General features: G+C 36.6%; 1 long non-coding RNA gene across 1 annotated transcript; it reads right to left on the bottom strand.

The window, feature by feature from the left end:
* Positions 1-8,540: 8,540 nt before the first annotated feature.
* On the bottom strand, positions 8,541-9,405 carry LOC140894390 (uncharacterized). The gene is made up of 3 exons (XR_012153809.1): positions 9,174-9,405; positions 8,726-8,784; positions 8,541-8,648 (listed from the first exon to the last, which is right to left on the bottom strand). It is a non-coding gene; the product is annotated as an uncharacterized lncRNA (long non-coding RNA).
* Positions 9,406-17,861: the final 8,456 nt, after the last annotated feature.

The following is a 17,861-nucleotide window of genomic DNA, read 5'->3' as shown; positions in this document are numbered from 1 at the left end:
CATCATCATTGGCTATTATGACTCATCCTACCCATAACAATGCAAACAACAACAAACACAAACTGTATGCAAACAAATACGAAACACGAAAGATGCAACATAAACACATAGACAATGCAATACTAGTCTACCCCCCAATACTTATCCAAAGCATTGCCCTCAATGCTTCAGAACAATGAACAGAATGCAAAACGAACAAATTCAAAACAAAAATAAACACAATGAAAACAAAATAACACTCCCCTGGTCAATTATCGTGGTGTATATCCATCTGCCGCTGTTGCACCACATTTATTAGGCCATCAATATTCCAAAATATTCACCTTGCAAATCAAAAATTTTGAGGGATTAAACATGATCAACTCAATATAAAACAACAACTAGATAAAAACTAACACTAAAAAAAATGATGTAAAAATCTTGGGTTGCCTCCCAAGTAGCGCTTGATTTTCAGTCTTCGGCTCGACCCTCAGAAACACTCATCAAAAAGCGGTTGATGCCCAAAGTAAGTGTCATATGACACCACCAATGGGTGTTTATTCCATGTGCCCTCAAGCTTGGCCAGATGTAAGTAGTTTGTGGGGACCCGAGTTGCTAATCTTATCTTAGAACAATTTATTGTAATTAACAATTAAACAAGTACTTAAAAGAATTAAAGAAACAAGAGCTAAAAAAAAATTTTGTTTTAGAAGGCAGGGTCTCGCTCGATCGGGGAATATGCTATCAAAAATCTGCCGCCAAAGAATGGATAAACAAGTCATAATCTTTTATACATGCTACAAAATCAAATACATGCTATCTTATAACGTCTTACAAGCTTCTAAACATAATAAACATAAACTAGCATGTATTCAAGCCATAATATACAAAGTTCTTGTATCACTTCTAGCATGGTTCAACAACATAAAGTACAAGTCGTGCTACTTAAGCCCGTGTCCTCACTTGCTATGCCTCTATCTCGAGCTATCCTTGTCTTTTCTGACTAGCTCCTGCCCCACCTATTGCCATGCACACATACAAAACAAAGCAATAGCCGGATAACTCCAGTGAGAATAAAATCCCAGTATAAACAACTTTAAACGCGAGATAATAAACGTGAATGCAATGCAAATGGCAAAGGAAGGCTATCAAGCTGATATCAATAAAACTTAGTTCTTTGGGATCCCGAGGAATAAAATAACTATCAAACCACCGACACTCCCATTCGAGGCGGCATCAAGTATTTTAGTCCTCTGACTTTGGTACAACTATAGTGAGTCTTCTGGCTCTGAACATAAATCCATATTCTGTGCCATGAGTCAAGCTGACTCTAGAAATAAATCTACATTCCATGCCACTCACTACAGCTCTCCAAACGTCATCTGCACTCTAGGCGATGGCTGCCCTCTGTGCTATTAAGGCTGGAGTTCAAGATGAATGCAACATAAGCTGTATGCATTAAAAGCTATAAAACACATCTTGAACAACTAAGCATATAAGCAAACAAAGCAATACAAACAAATAATCACATAAGAAATATAAAGAAACAAGTATGTGATTGACATGGGAATACTTGAAATGAAAGCTATTTCAAGCGTTCTATCCCATCTGGATTTGCTGTCATTTATACCTTTCGATGTCGTGTCTGACAGTACTTCAAGTCTGAAAACATCATAGTAAAACCATCTATCAAAATCTGTTCCAAAGCATAACAAAATTTCAACTAAAGAACTTCAAACCTTCTAAATCGTTCTCGATTCGAATCGACAATCTCGAGTTCGGAACACTTTGATCAAATCTGAAAAATAGTAGATACAATCTAACCATATCAAATTCCAACTCTAATCATGCTTTGTTCAATCAATAAGAGCAAAATCTTGACAATTTGCAAATCGGCGGCATAACGGCTAAAACCGGCAATCCAAACAATATCCAAATCAATCCAACAATCCAGATAACTTATAATCTCTAACATATCATCTCATTACTATAAAAATCAGTATCAATCAAACATGATAGTGTTCGAATTATTCTTCCCAAATTCATATAAAATCCGAACGACAGTCTTTTGTCGAACCGTCTGCGAATACACGATCGGTACAGCTGATATACGCATATATGATAAAATCATAATTTTCCATCTTTCACATAAAAATAAAATCTGAGATATGTGAATAAAACATGTACCAAATCGAATGTCTCGGAGCTGTGATCGCAGATATATATTTATCTGGAATTTCTGACAATCGGAGCGCGAGTTATCGAAGCTTGAACGGACAAAAATGGCTTGGAAAAGGGTTCAGCCGAGTTCTCTGTTTTTCCTTCTCCAAAATATGATATATCATGTGTGTTCAGAATAATTCAAGTGGAGAATGAGATATATATAGCATATTTGCAGTTTAGTCCCTGAACTTTTGACTATTTGCAATTCAGTCCCCGGAAAAGCGATTTAATTCAATTTCAATCCTTCCAATTTAAGAATTATTAGAATTTAATTCTAAACTCTAAATATTCCCAAATTAAATATTCTCGGATTAAAATTAAATAATCCCGGGCCTTACATTTCTCCCCCACTAAGACATGAGTTCGTCCTCGAAATCACAAGCAAGCTGTATAGACAATCTGTATACACATAAGATAATGAAATAACAGAAAACAGAATAAGAACTCACATCAATGAAACAACTCTGGAAATCTCTGTCTCATGTCTGACTCAGTCTCCCAAGTCGCTTCTTCGATGCCATGTCGACTCCACTGAACTTTGACTAGCTGAATTATTTTGTTTCTGAGCTGTTTGTCTTTGCGATCAAGAATCTGAATAGGCTGCTCAAAATAACTAAGAGTCTCGTCAAGTTCAGCTTCATCAGGCTGAAGAATATGGGAAGGATCAGGCTGATACTTCCGCAGCATAGAGACATGGAATACGTCATGAATACCAGACAAAGATGGAGGAAGAGCGAGTCGATAAGCAAGATCACCTATCTTCTCGATAATCTCATATGGACCAATAAAACGTGGAGATAACTTTCCTCTCTTTCCAAATCTGACCGTACCTCTAAACGGAGAAATCTTCAAGAAAACTCTGTCTCCCTGATCAAAAGATAGAGGTCGTCGTCTGATATTTGCATACTTTGCTTGTCTATCCTGAGCTGTTTTCATTCTTTTCTGAATAAGCTTTACTTTCTCTGTCATTTCTCGGATCATATCAGGCTCAACATCAGGAACATCTGAGATATCATCCCAGTACAACGGTGATCTGCATTTCATTCCGTACAATGCTTCAAAAGGAGCCATCTCAATGCTCGTCTGATAGCTGTTATTATAAGAGAATTCTGCAAGTGGTAATGAATCTTGCCAACTAGTACCAAAATCTAGTACTACAGCTCTCAACATATCCTCAAGTGTCTGGATAGTTCGCTCTGACTGTCCGTCTGTTTGAGGATGATAAGCTGTACTCAGATGCAATTGAGTACCAAGAGCTTATTGCAAGCTATGCCAAAAGTGTGATGTAAATCTAGGGTCTCGATCTGAAACAATAGATTTAGGCACACCATGTAATCTTACCACTTCTCTGACGTAGATTTCTGCCATCTGATCATGTCTGTACGTCATTCTGTACGGAATAAAACATGCTGATTTCGTCAAACGATCAATAATCACCCAAATGGCATCGCACCCTCTGGATGAACGTGGTAGCTGTGTAACGAAATCCATGGAAATGTGATCCCATTTCCATTCTGGAACTGATAGACTCTGCAATAGACCACCTGGTTTCTTTCTTTCTGCTTTTACCTGTTGGCAATTCAAACATCTGGCTACAAATTCAGTCACATCTGACTTCATTTGTTTCTACCAATACTGCATTTTCAAATCATTATACATTTTTCTGCCACCAGGATGAATACTGAATCGACTACTGTGAGCCTCTTTCAAGATTTGCTGTTTCAAAGCTGAAACATCTGGAACAACAAGTCTGGTATTCACATATAACACATTATCAGCACTGACCTGATATTCAGATTGATGTCCAGATCTGACCATAGCAATCGAATTCTGAATATTCTGATCCTCTTTCTGTGCTTCTTTGATTCGTATCAAAAGTTCTGGCTCAGCTCGTATAGCACAAACACAGATAGGTTGCATATCTGTTGAAAATATTAATCCAGAAAGACAACAATCTTCCACCATTTGAGATACACCTATCGTAGACAAGGATAAAGAACATACCTTTCTACTTAATGCGTCCGCAGCTGCATTAGATTTTCCTGGATAATATTTAATCTCGCAATCGAAATCTTTCAATAAATCAAGACATCTACGCTGTCTCATATTCAATTCTGATTGCGAAAACAGATATTTCAAACTTTTGTGATCTGAAAAGATTTCAAACTTCTCACCATAAAAATAATGTCGCCATATCTTCAATGCAAAGACAATAGCGGCAAGCTCCAGATCATGGATAGGATATCGAGTCTCGTGTGGCTTTAACTGTCTCGAAGCATAAGCGATAACATGACCTCTCTGCATAAGCACACAACCCAGACCCTTGTGAGAAGCATCACAATATACAACAAAATCACCTGTACCTGATGGAATCGTCAAGACAGGTGCACTTGTAAGCCTTTTCTTCAACTCCAAGAAACTAGTTTCACAGGCTTCAGTCCAGACATACGGCTTATTCTTCTGAGTCAGTTGCGTAATAGGCTTCGCAATGCTGGAAAAATCTCTGATAAAACGTCTATAATAACCTGCCAAGCCCATAAAACTCCGTATTTCTGGTACTGATGTAGGTCTAGGCCAATTCAATACAGCCTCGACCTTGCTTGAATCCACTGAAATCCCATCACCTGAAATAATATGCCCAAGAAACACAACTTTCTGCAACCAAAATTCACATTTCGATAACTTAGCATATAATTTCTCATTTCTCAAAGTCTGTAAAATGAGTCGGAGATGTTCAGCATGCTCATGTACATTCTTGGAATAGATCAAGATATCATCGATAAAAATAATGACAAAGTCATCCAAATATTTCTGAAATACCCGATTCATCAATCCCATAAATACTGCAGGAGCATTGGTTAAACCAAAAGGCATGACGATAAATTCATAATGTCCATACCTTGTTCTAAAAGCAGTTTTAGGAATATCTTCATCTCGTACTCTCAGTTGATGATATCCAGATCGCAAATCAATTTTCGAATAGATAGCTGAACCCTGTAGCTGATCAAACAAATCATCTATTCTAGGCAGTGGATATTTATTCTTGATGGTTACCTTGTTCAATTGACGATAATCAATGCATAAGCGCATGGAACCATCTTTCTTGCGTACAAACAGTACCGGAGCACCCCAAGGTGAAACACTCGGTCTAATGTACCCCTTGGCTAACAAATCTTCCAATTGATCCTTCAACTCCTTCAATTCAATAGGTGCCATTCTGTAAGGAGCCTTGGATATTGGTTGCGTACCTGACATTAGATCAACACTGAAATCTATATTTCGTACTGGAGGTAAACCAGGAATTTCATCAGGAAATACATCAGCAAATTCATGCACAACTGGAATATCTGTTACTACTGGACTGGATTTCAATACATCGACTGCATAAATCAGAAATCCTTTCGCCCCTCTCTGCAATAAACGGGTCATAGATAACACAGATATCAAAGGAATCTTGGCTCGAGAACCCTTACCGTAGAATTTCCATTCAGATGCCATTTCTGGTCTAAATCGAACCACTTTCTGGAAACAATCTACAGTTGCCCTGTACTTGGTTAACATGTCGATACCAACAATACAATCGAAATCTGATAATCCAAGTACTATACAATCTATATTAATCACATTCCCGTCATATTGCAACGCATAATTTCGAATCATTCGAACAGATATAATACCTTCACCCAACGGTGATGAAATAGAAACAACAGTAGGCAATGACTCAGAAGATAAAGAATGCATCATAACAAATTTTTCAGAGATGAATGTATGAGATGCACCTGTATCTATCAAAACATAGGCAGGATAACCATAAATAAAGCAGTTACCTGCTATGACATCGTCAGGTGCCGCCTGTGCCTGTTACTCAGTAAGTGCAAAAACTCGAGCCTGTTGTCTAGGAGGTTGAGTCACAGTCTGGCTTCCTCCTCCTCTGGTCTGTTGCTGAGGTTGCTGAGGCTGAAATGAATGCACTGATTGCCTTTCGGCCTGAGGTATTGGTTGAGAAGAACTTTCACCTATAGCTCTTTGAGGACATACCTTGGCATAGTGACCAGGTTGACGACAAATATTGCAATTACCTGTCACACCCTTGCACTGATCACTTGAATGTTTTCCACCACACTTAAAACAGAATGCTCCTGATTCACCAGTTCTCTGACCTGCCCCAAACTGTCTCTGTCCACTAGAACTTGAAGAACTACTACCTGGCTTCTTAAATTGCTTTCCCTTTGGCCTGAATCTAGAATCCTTTCTGCCACTGCTTCCTCCCTCAAATCTGGGAGATGTTTGCTGAAACTGTGGCGGATTCTGTGAAATGAAAGCTGATACAGGCTGGGGAAATGGCTGTGGAATGAACGGTATTCCTCTTTGTCGCAAAATACCTGCTTCGGCTCCCTTAGCTTTGTTCAAGGCATCAACAAAAGTATTTGGTCGTCCACTGTTCACCAAGGTAAACACATCTGGATTAAGGCCATTGATAAACTGATCCGCCATTGCTTCATCAGTAGCTGCTATATGTGGTGCAAACTTCAAAAGACTTGAAAATTTGGCCACATATTCCTCGATATTCAAATTACCTTGCCTTAGATTGGCAAATTCAGCACCCTTATCCTTCCTGTAGGAGACTAGAAAGAAACGTTGATAGAACTCAGTTTTAAATACAGTCCAGGTGATAATCGTACCTCGTTGTTCCAATGCCCGTTTGGTAGTAATCCACCAACTTTTGGCAACTTCATGAAGTTGATGTATTACCAGTCGGATACGAAGATCATCTGTATAGTCAAGTGATTCAAATAGTTGTTCTATATCTTCAAGCCAATTTTCACAATCAACTGAGTTTTCTGTTCCTTTCAGTTTTGGCGGTTTGAATGACTGAAATCGCTTTAACAAAGTCTCCATTGGAGTAGCAGTAGGATCCAACGGGTCAGTAGATGTACTACCATGTGCATTCTGAGTTTCAACAATTGGCGGTGGTACTTGTACTGGTTCAGCTGGAGGAACCACTAATGGCTGTCTAATGACCGATGCTTTACGGGGAGGCATATCTGATTGTCAAACAGATTAGTGCATAAACAATATAATATGCAGAAATTTATTCCATCCTTCTCTGATAAGCATTCTCATGCATTCTCATGAGAATTCAGGTTCTGACTAAGGATATTCTGGAATACAATTGCATATATATAGCATGCAGTAGCAATAAAAGCACATAATCATGCAATCACATAATTATTGCGATATATAAAGCATGCTAGCAGATAATGCACATAATCAGATATAACATGTACTCTCATGCAATATTAAACAATCAGACAGACTCAAACTACCCCGCTCATCAACTTCTATCTAAATCCAGAAACTTATGCTCTGATACCACCTATTGTGGGGACCCGGGTTGCTAATCTTATCTTAGAGCAATTTATTGTAATTAACAATTAAACAAGTACTTAAAAGAATTAAAGAAACAAGAGCTAAAAAAAAAATTTTGTTTTAGAAGGCAGGGTCTCGCTCGATCGGGGAATATGCTATCAAAAATCTGCCGCCAAAGAATGGATAAACAAGTCATAATCTTTTATACATGCTACAAAATCAAATACATGCTATCTTATAACGTCTTACAAGCTTCTAAACATAATAAACATAAACTAGCATGTATTCAAGCCATAATATACAAAGTTCTTGTATCACTTCTAGCATGGTTCAACAACATAAAGTACAAGTCGTGCTACTTAAGCCCATGTCCTCACTTGCTATGCCTCTATCTCGAGCTATCCTTGTCTTTTCTGACTAGCTCCTGCCCCACCTATTGCCATGCACACATACAAAACAAAGCAATAGCCGGATAACTCCAGTGAGAATAAAATCCCAGTATAAACAACTTTAAACGCGAGATAATAAACGTGAATGCAATGCAAATGGCAAAGGAAGGCTATCAAGCTGATATCAATAAAACTTAGTTCTTTGGGATCCCGAGGAATAAAATAACTATCAAACCACCGACACTCCCATTCGAGGCGGCATCAAGTATTTTAGTCCTCTGACTTTGGTACAACTATAGTGAGTCTTCTGGCTCTGAACATAAATCCATATTCTGTGCCATGAGTCAAGCTGACTCTAGAAATAAATCTACATTCCATGTCACTCACTACAGCTCTCCAAACGTCATCTGCACTCTAGGCGATGGCTGCCCTCTGTGCTATTAAGGCTGGAGTTCAAGATGAATGCAACATAAGCTGTATGCATTAAAAGCTATAAAACACATCTTGAACAACTAAGCATATAAGCAAACAAAGCAATACAAACAAATAATCACATAAGAAATATAAAGAAACAAGTATGTGATTGACATGGGAATACTTGAAATGAAAGCTATTTCAAGCGTTCTATCCCATCTGGATTTGCTGTCATTTATACCTTTCGATGTCGTGTCTGACAGTACTTCAAGTCTGAAAACATCATAGTAAAACCATCTATCAAAATCTGTTCCAAAGCATAACAAAATTTCAACTAAAGAACTTCAAACCTTCTAAATCGTTCTCGATTCGAATCGACAATCTCGAGTTCGGAACACTTTGATCAAATCTGAAAAATAGTAGATACAATCTAACCATATCAAATTCCAACTCTAATCATGCTTTGTTCAATCAATAAGAGCAAAATCTTGACAATTTGCAAATCGGCGGCATAACGGCTAAAACCGGCAATCCAAACAATATCCAAATCAATCCAACAATCCAGATAACTTATAATCTCTAACATATCATCTCATTACTATAAAAATCAGTATCAATCAAACATGATAGTGTTCGAATTATTCTTCCCAAATTCATATAAAATCCGAACGACAGTCTTTTGTCGAACCGTCTGCGAATACACGATCGGTACAGCTGATATACGCATATATGATAAAATCATAATTTTCCATCTTTCACATAAAAATAAAATCTGAGATATGTGAATAAAACATGTACCAAATCGAAGGTCTCGGAGCTGTGATCGCAGATATATATTTATCTGGAATTTCTGACAACCGGAGCGCGAGTTATCGAAGCTTGAACGGACAAAAATGGCTTGGAAAAGGGTTCAGCCGAGTTCTCTGTTTTTCCTTCTCCAAAATATGATATATCACGTGTGTTCAGAATAATTCAAGTGGAGAATGAGATATATATAGCATATTTGCAGTTTAGTCCCTGAACTTTTGACTATTTGCAATTCAGTCTCCGGAAAAGCGATTTAATTCAATTTCAATCCTTCCAATTTAAGAATTATTAGAATTTAATTCTAAACTCTAAATATTCCCAAATTAAATATTCTCGAATTAAAATTAAATAATCCCGGGCCTTACATAGTTTATGCTCGTCACCTCAACAACACTCCATAGCAGCTGATAAACATGGGAGGAGAACATCTCTGTAGGTTCTCGGAGAACAAATTTTGGTGAAATTTGTGTTGGTGGTGTATCTGCATAAATTTTCTCCTTCAGAACTTCTTCCGGCTGAGGTTCAATGGGAAGAGAAAACTCAAACACCTCTAGATCTTTAGAATGAATTGATTCGCACTCCAAATCATGGTTCTCTAAGTCATCATCATCGAACCAAATTTGGGGAATCACTGTTTGAGTATCTTTCTTCACTTCATGTTCTCGGTGGTCATGAAAAATTGATCTATTCACATTCTCTATCTGCTCGACAAGGTGGCACCGAGAACTGATTTGATCTTCTATAGCTGTCTCAGTCAGTGCCACGTACTTGCTCACCATATCCTCTAGTGACTGCAAGATCAATTGAGAACAACTTACCTCCTCCTCTTGAAACTCAAATGGTTGGTCTGAAAACTTTGGGTAATGAGTATCTTGCGGGTATTGGTGGCTCCAAATCTGTGGTGTAAGATCCCAATACCCATGGTAGTCAAATTCTGCCATATCATCTAATATGTGTATTGCACTGTCCTCATCGCGGCAAAATAGTGAACAACCAGTTTGCAAAGCTCCATTAATTACCCATCTCCTTGTCACTGCATCCAAACCAATAAGAAAAAATTTAAGAAGAGAATAATTAAAAAAGTCATGATACCGAAAAGTATTCGCCAAATAATTGAATCTCTCCCATGCTGCGTAGAATGGCTCTCCATGTTGCTGGGTAAAACTCGTGAATACTTGTCGATGGAACATCTCAAAGTATTACACCAGATAAATTCCTGCAAAAATAAAATAGAAAACGGTAGATCACGCAGGAATAAAGTAGAATAAATAAAAGAATTAACCAAAGAAAATAACAAAAAGTAAAAATTGTCAATTTCAATCCCCGGCAACGGCGCCAAAAACTTGATCGAGCAAATACTACCACGAAAAATCAACGTAAATATATCTATCAATTAAGCTCGAATAAATCGCAAGTGCACGAGTCAAGTAATAATATAGTGTACAAAGTACGAGTATCGTCCCACAGAGATTGATTTATGATAAGATTACCTCAAGTATGATTCTTTAATTAATTAAAATGAGAGAGAGAATAAATTAATAAACTAAAATAAAAATATAAATTAAAAGCAAAACAATAAATTAAGTTCAGAAAATAAATAAACGATTGTTAGGATCTCGGTTCACCTACCCCTTTTCTTCTCTAATGATTGAATTTTAATTCTCAAATCATGCTTTTGACGGAATTCCCTAATCTATCAATATACTCTCTCGAGCTATATTAATCTAATTAACGAATTGTAATAACCAAGTCTCCTTATGTTATTTAACAACTGCAATTGCATTAACGATTTTTGGAATCCTCTAGCTTTCACCCTGGTGGACTATGACTATCAACATGTATCCAACCTCATATCTCTATGTAAGTTGTAGATCCATGGGTTATATTACCCTATCATGTCATAAAATCTCCTCTCGGTATCAATTATAACACATAAAATCAATAAGAAGTTGATCAATCTCCAAAATTGCAATAAACACAATAATATAATCAAGAATCCTTAAAAACTAATTTCAATCTTCAAGAAAAAATCAAAACATAAGTTTTGGGGGTAGGATCCCCTAAATCCCAACAAATAAAAAAAAGGAAAAGAGAAAACTAGTTTGTGGTTCTTGAGTTCTTCACGTTCTTCTCCCTCTTTTTGTTCTTCTCCTTGGATGGCCGCCTTTCTCCTACGTTTCTGATGTGTGGAACCCTTAAAACGTCATATTTTTATCTATTTATAGTGCCCAAGAGTTCTTTCCATGTAAAACACCCAGAAATATCTTTTTTTCAACTTACGCACGGGCGCCCGAGCGGTAAAAAAGTGCAGCTCGCGCGCTGGGGCTTCTGTTCTGAACTTTTTTCTCAAACAGGCATGCGCCCGCGCGGTAATAAATAGCAGCCCGCGCGCCCACTGTTTTTTCCAGCACGCAACAATTTTGTAAAATTCATAACTTGAGTTCTAGCCGTCGGATTGAGCTGAAACTTTGACAGTAGCTTTAAAACATCTTAAACAACAATCTGGACGGTGGAGATTTGATTTGGTGCTTCGTAAAATTAAATTTGAATTTTTTACCATGGCTGCTCCGTAATTCATTCTTCAAAAACCCATTTCCTACAAAATTAACCCGGAGAGTGAAATGCTCATGCATGAGATTAATTACAAATAATACATATAAAAATACACAAAAAACTATATGAATGCATGCCAAATAGACATAAAATAATGCACACAAAATGCACTTATCAGGGGTTGTAGAATTATTCCAGATTCATCAATCTCAATGCCAAGGAATTCGATTTTCCTTGTTGCTATGACTACTTTCTTTTCAGATAAAATCAGTCCTTCTAGTTTACATATTTTAGAGAAAATCTCTAAATGTTTAATATGTTCGTTTATATTTTTGGATGCTATAAGAATATCGTCAATATAAACAAACATGAAGTTAAAATAATATTTAAAAAGATTATCCATATTTCTTTGAAATATTTGGGGTGCATTAGCCAATCCCATAGGCATAACTTCCCAAATATAATGTCCTTGTGGTGTGGAGAAGGTTGTGGATTTCTTACTACCTTCTTTCATCCTAATTTGATAAAACCCAGATTTACAATCAAATTTTGAGAATACTCTAGCACTTCGGACACAGCTGATTAAGTGTTCTCTACTGGGTATGAAGTACCCATCGAACTCAAGGATTTTATTTATAATTTGGTAGTTAATAATTAGCATGGGTTTACCTCTCTTTATTTCCCCATGATTTCTGACCAAGAAACCTGGTATGCTATATGGTGAAACTCCTTCTTTTATTAGACCAAGGTCCAAATGTTCCTTGATATCATCCTCATATCCCTTTGATCTGTTATCTTCATTGGGATAGACTTATATTGTGAGGACCTCGGTTCTAATCATCTAATCAAATATAAATCATACAATAAACAACAATAAAACAAGACAATTTTTTTATATATATACAACAAGTTCTTAAATTTATTCAACTTCTAAACCGTCGCCTCACGTCTATCGTTCGATCCCAAGCTAACTATGACGACTCTGACTAGCTCCTGCCCCACCTGTTGTCAAGTACACATACAAAACAAGATAACAACTGGATAACTCCGGTGAGAATAAAATCCCAGTACAAAAGACGTAAACATGCAATATCAAATACGCATATCAAAATCATGATATAACAGATATATTCTTCAATAATAATTCAAAATTGAAATGCATGTCTTTAAATCCGGGATTATAAAATCGGATAATCAAAATGTAATTCAGTTATTCAATTCTTCGGTTGGGATCTCGAGGATAAAATATCACAACAATCACACCGACTTCCCCTTTCGAGGTGGACGATGTATACTTCAATCATCTAGAATCTGGAGCATTCAATAGAGAGTTGATCGGCCACTGTAGTAAATCGCCTACCAGTGCCACTCGACTATAATCCCCAGAACGTATAATTCAAATCTGGGCAACTCAGCCCTCTCAAAAAATCAAGGAATCAGGCTCAATATGAATGCATATGACATAAATGCAATTAAATCAAATTAAAATAACAAATCTCTTTATTCAGACATCAAAATATCGTAGATGTCATCTCATTCAATTCATATATTCAAACTCCTGAATATAATATTGAAAATCATTTAAGTAATTCAAATAAGCAACCTCATGCTTTTTAAATCGAATATATACATCACTTACTTCAAACAATTTCAGATAGACAGACTCATGTCTTTCAAATAATATCGAAAATCAATTAATCATCTAAATTCTCATTCAATATCAAATAATCAAATAAACATGCAATTATGTGATTTTAACGGGAACTCGAGAATCTCAAACTCGCTCGAGTATTCATTCCCTTCGAAATCAACAACTGCTCATACCTCAGTTTTCCAAGTTCGGAAAAGTTTAAACCCCTAAACTGTTGATCTCTACCTTTAATATCCTCGAATGGCTTCGAATCTGCGAAAAATCACATAATATACAAAAGTCAACATCGGTCAACTCTGGTCAAACTTTGACCGATAAATTTGAAAACTTTATCGCGTTCTCACCGCTTCACTGTTTCAAATCTCGACTCGAAACTTGGATATTTGGATCTATCACGTCGAAACGATCAAAAATGGGTAACACGTCGATGGACGATGGTTCGTCGGAGAAGACGGCGGCGACGCGGCGGTCTGGCGGCGGCGATGCAAAACTTCTCCAAAAATTATGAAATTTGGCAGGCTTATAGAGCTAGTCAAAACGATCTCAACCATCTAAGCCACGCCGGGAACAAAAGTTCGACGCGCCGTAGATCGGAGAAAAACGAGGCGGCCACGGTGGAGCTTTAAAAGCCTCGATCTACGTGTTTTCTACACCAAAATGCTACCATGAGCTAGGGAAATGCTCTACACAACTCAACAATTGGTTTACTAGATTTAAAACCAACAAAAAAAGAGCTAGAATCTCGAAATTTCCGACGAAGAAGACAATGAACAGTACCTGTGCAGATCGCATCCGTTCGTTCTCAGTTTCTCGGTGATCCCACCGTCCGATCATCGATTTCTTTATACCAATAGATTCATCTTGATCTTAGCTACAACTTCAACGTTAGGAGTTTTGATCGGAGCTCCGATGAACGTCTGGAAAAATAAAAAACATGGACTGCTACAGTGCCGGTCGGAAATTCAAAAATTGTGGAAAAAATCTTTAGTCTGTGTTTTCTTTTTATGATGATTCCGTGCGTGTTTTTCTATTTATAGCAACTCGATATTTTCGGGTCTCGGACTACTATATTTAATAAACAACTGGTAAAAACTAGTCTTAAATCTGATATTTTTCTGTACACGCACCCAACATCTATTATCACCAGTTTCTGAAATTATTGAAATTGACCAGTCAATTGAACTCATAATTTTTCAAATTACATACTAAGTCCAACTTAGACTCCGACCAGTAATCTCAGTCAATATTTTTCCAACTTAGAAATATCTGGCATAATTAATTATTTTTATTTTTATATCTCAATAATTATTCCAAAATGTCAAATATTCCAGATATCTAAAATTAGTCAAACTCATTGACTAATTGACACGTGTATTTTGTAAATACACTCTAAAATCTCATTAGAAATAATAATTATTTCATCAACTCAATAATTATTTCAATGGCTAATTAATTCGGTAATTAAATTTTGGGGCGTTACAATTCTTCCCCTCTAAGAATTGATTCCGTCCTCGAAATCGCATGCAATCTGAGCACATCAGATAAAGATATGAAAGAATCTGTACTCAATCTCATTGCAATAAAGAGATTCGGATATCTCTAACTCATGCCATGTTCTATCTTTCAAGTGACTTTTTCAATTATTATTTAAGTCACCATACTGAAACAACTAGAATTAACTTGTTCTAGAACTACTTCTCTTTTTGGTACGTAATCTGTATCTGTCATCGATTATCGATCAATCAAGTAGTTCAAAGTCTCATTCAATTCGGTCTCATCTAGCCAAAGTACAAAGGAACGAATCTTGTTCCATAATTAAAGTCTGAATCAAGACTTACTACTTTGACACATCTGCCTCGCACTGTTCTGATTCTATTCGGAATCATAATCACTCTCTGACATCTATGACCATATCAGGTCAAATCTGGATCTACAACTGATGCATTTCAGAAACATCATTCTCGAAATGAGAGAAAAAAAAATTCGCAATACTAATCGTATATCTCTTCGAAAATTGTCATCTCTAAACTCTTATGATAATAGTTCAAATCAGAACATTCAATCAAAATCATGAATCTGGCCAACTAGTGCCAAAATCTAGCACTACGGCTCGTATAATATCCTTTAAAAAATATGAACAGTCTGTTCTGACTGTTGGACAGTCTGAAATTAGTGTACTGTACTATGATGAGATGAGTAACAGGAGTTCTAGAACATTCAATACTGACCCAATTTCAATTATCGGATCATATCTGTCTGTCAGCTGATAAGGAAATAACCAAGAATTCTTCGAAAACCTCTAACGAGTCAAAAATTCAATCTTCAATCAATCAATCTTAATCTAAACCCAATACACAGTTTAGAATTCAGAGAAAACTTATGTAAATCAGACAGTTCCTAACATCTCAAACTCATATACTGAGTTAATCTTAATCAAATCGATATTCCTCTAATGTCTTCAAGTCAAATTCGATCAATCAAACAATTTCACCATTCCCCAAAAATTCGATATCAGTAAGTTCTTTCTTCGCTGTCATTACAAAAGATCATATAATTATCGGCAATTCACAATCTGTTTTCGCAATCATCGGACAATCCCAAATCAAGAAGTTCTGAAGTTCAACAAATTCTTCCAATATCAATCAAATAATCAAAACTCAATTTCCAAAATCTCTCATTTAATCATAATTCAAAAATAAATCGGATTAATCTCTTCAATTGAAAAAACGATACTCAGGTAATCATCTGTCTGCACTGGAACTTAGTCGGTACCAGTTCACTAATTCGAGTTCCTTCTTCTACTTATTCGCTCTTTCTGATCTCAAGTGTTAGTAATTCTCGCAATTGAGTTCGAATGCTAAAACGAGATTAAGCATATCCACTAACATTGAAATTCCAGTCTTATTTCTGAATTCAAAGTTCTGCTCTTAGTCCAACAATGGAAAATTACCGCAAAATTCCATAAATTTCCGAACAATCATCACAAAATCCAAAGATCAATAGATAAATCCCTTATCACTGATTCATTGAGTGAATCTTATCAATTACTTCTAAAACATTTGAAATGTTCTTAAAAACCCAAAGAGTTCACTAAACTAATTCCATATCATCACAAATCATCTATTCCATATCATCACAAATCATCTATTCGAATCCACTGTAATTCTGATCCAAGGTTACACCCAAGGTGTCAAAAAAAGGAACGATCTTCGGACTTTACCTGAATCTGATATCGGTTCCACAATAAATTCTAATAGTGCTATCAATCACTATCAGTTACGAGCCAATCAAAATAGTATATACTGAAGATATGCAGAGAATAATCAATGACTCTCAGAGTCAGAATCAAATTAATATCAAAGAAAATCGCTCAAATCATGATTATCAAATAGAAGGAATTCTGAACAACAAACTCTGCTAAGTGAAAACAACTCACTTGCATTTCAAAATCGAGGGTGAATACATCAAATCAGGCTTAAAGAATAAGAAAAGCGAGCCAATCAATCAATATCAAATCAAGAGATCACTCATCAATAGATACGACATAATGCCCATCATCAAGATAAACCAAAATCATGGTTGCCCACGTGACCTCAATCAAGAGGAATCCACACGTACTCATCGATTTGGACTCAGTCCTAAGGCATATTCGAATGTCGCAACAAATAAATCTAGATCATCAAGAAATCAGATAATCGAAATTCACCCGAATCAATATCAATGTCCAGAATTAAAATTCCAATGTCAAGAAATATTAATTTCCGAATTCATACTCGAAAAATAATCGATACCAAAAGGTAATTGTAGTGACCCTGCATGGAATCACCTACTAACTGGCAACTAATAGCATGCATTAAACTTAATACAGCAAAATACTTAACAGAGTAAAAACGTGCGGAAACATAATCCATAATTTACATATCAGTTTAGTAATATAATCCGGGCTTAAATCTGTAGTGGTACAACCATATCGAAATTCTTAAAAGTAAACATTATACAGCTAATAAATCGTGCTGTATAAAAACTTTCAAAGCTTCTGCTCCCTAGTCCTGCCTTGAACTACCAGCTTCGTCCATCCTGCGACCTGCCCCATGGAATAGGGTGTCCAAGATAACAACTAGGACGTGAGCGCTACGCCCAGTACATAGACATGAGTAAACATATGTATATAATGCATGCAACATGAAGACTGGTACAGGGTCATCTGAAAAGTCATGCTCAGAACAGGCGCCATATGAGTGCTGCCACCGCATGGATCAACCTCTGGGTGCAACCACACTCATCTAGTACACCAGAGTAGACAGACATAAATGCCCCCGCCGTCGCGGTACTCTCAGTGACAGACTATCGAGTATAGAGCTGAGCGGCTCTATAATCAGGTATAACAAGGAATAGGCTCAACGTGTATATGCACATGACATATGAGTATAGAAAACGGTAAATCATACATCATGCCATATAATAATGCCAAATAA

The sequence above is a fragment of the Henckelia pumila genome, chromosome 4 (genome assembly GCF_033568475.1).
Source record: "Henckelia pumila isolate YLH828 chromosome 4, ASM3356847v2, whole genome shotgun sequence".
In the NCBI taxonomy this organism is placed as follows: domain Eukaryota; kingdom Viridiplantae; phylum Streptophyta; class Magnoliopsida; order Lamiales; family Gesneriaceae; genus Henckelia; species Henckelia pumila.
This window is presented reverse-complemented; position numbering and strand designations above follow the sequence as displayed.